The following is a 1,800-nucleotide window of genomic DNA, read 5'->3' as shown; positions in this document are numbered from 1 at the left end:
TCGTCTCAGTCCCGCTCAGTATACACCACAGTGCCATTTGGGGAAAAGAAATACATATTAGAAATGTTCATTTCAGACCTCGTCATGGAAGATCATATATTAATGTAATCAGGTGGTACATTTACATGCTCATTAGTAATCCATCATTAGTCCAAATGCTCACTATTAGGAATAAATGTACAACGAGTTATTCAGAATACCCAGAAATAGTATTTCTTATTTAAACATTCAGGACAAGCTGACTGAAATAAGTGCACACCTTGAATTTGAACTTTCAAGGCACATCACTAAAGTCAATCAGTTATGTCAAGACACTCTTCTATAATAATCTCAATTATAAAATTCCTGCCTCTCCCTAACACAGGAGTTGGAGGGAGTTCCAATATCTGAATCTTTCTAATTCACTGTAACCGCAAAAAAATCTTGATGAAGTGTGTATTTAAATTTCATGCCTTAATACATAGCATGCCACTAAAACCACATTAGTTATGCTTTATGCTGCTTAATCATACGTCAAAATCTGTAAAATCTGTTCTTGCATGCTAAGGTAATTTAACTGCAATTAATCAATTAAGAAAATAAAAAAAATGTAATAAATGCCAAATAATGTAACTTCTTTTAAACAGACCACTATCTACACATTTATTCCCCAAATACTTATTAGCCAACACCATATAAGGAAAACATAATAAAAAGTAGACTTCACTGAGCCTTTCTCCCATTAGTAGCTTGCTCTAAACTTACAAATGTTTTAGAGAATTCTTTGGCATGATCTGACTTTCCAACTAAAATGTAAGCAACTTGAGGGTCAAACTTATCTTTTTTTATCACCTGTGCCCAACACAATGCGTTAATCATAATAGGTGGTCAGTTTGTTGAATGAAAGAATTGAATGATTCAAATATCATGAACTAAATTATTTTATCATAATGTTTATGAACTACAACAATACTTATATTTTTTCTTCTGACAACTATTATACTTCATTGGCATTTAACTAAAAGTAGTAGTACACTCTTAGTTAACTTTTTCATTTTTTTCATAGAGTCAGTTAGGTTTCATAGAACCATCAAGGTTGGTTGGTAGATATATTTGTTTGTATTTGTTCCTCTAAATGAAAATGGTGATTTTTTTTCAAATATGTAATTTAACAACTTGATGAACAGTTGCGGACTAAGACTTGGGAGGCTAATTATAAGTTATGAGTCCAGCTGGCAAGAATTTATTAAGCACCAACTGAATAAACCAAACTATGCTAGCAGCTAAAAATATATGAAAGGATATATTAAAAAAGAAAACCATGTCCTGCCTTCCAGACCTTAAATCAGAGAAGGTACATACATGTGCATTCAACAAACGTTACTGACTACACTTTACACCATGCAAGGCACTAAAAGGGAGGAGGACAGCCAACAAGTCTCAGTTCTCAACAAGAACCTAAAAAAGAAATTAACAAGTAACTTCATGCCAAGCTCAAAGTCATGAATATCACTGAAAAATTACAAACTGATTCCCTTTGAAGCCTCAGGAAAGAAAGCAGGTGAAATCATGGAAGTCTTAAGGAAGTAGGTGCCATTAAAAATAGTTCAAGAGAATTTCCCTGATTACATAAATTAGTGAATTCACTAGTGATGAAGGTATTGAAAGTAAAGGTCCAGAGGTTTTCAGAGTAAGTTACTCACTTTCTTAAAAACAGCAATCTGTTTGTTCATCTCATCAAGTTAGTTTGGTGACATAAAAAAATTATAACTTCTGAATTAATGGCCATTCAGTATGAAGAACACTGAAGAAATTTCCTTT

The sequence above is a fragment of the Gorilla gorilla genome, chromosome 6, assembly GCF_029281585.2.
Source record: "Gorilla gorilla gorilla isolate KB3781 chromosome 6, NHGRI_mGorGor1-v2.1_pri, whole genome shotgun sequence".
Taxonomy (NCBI): Eukaryota; Metazoa; Chordata; class Mammalia; order Primates; family Hominidae; genus Gorilla; species Gorilla gorilla.
The sequence above is the reverse complement of the archived record's forward strand: the minus strand, read 5'-3'. Positions refer to the sequence as shown.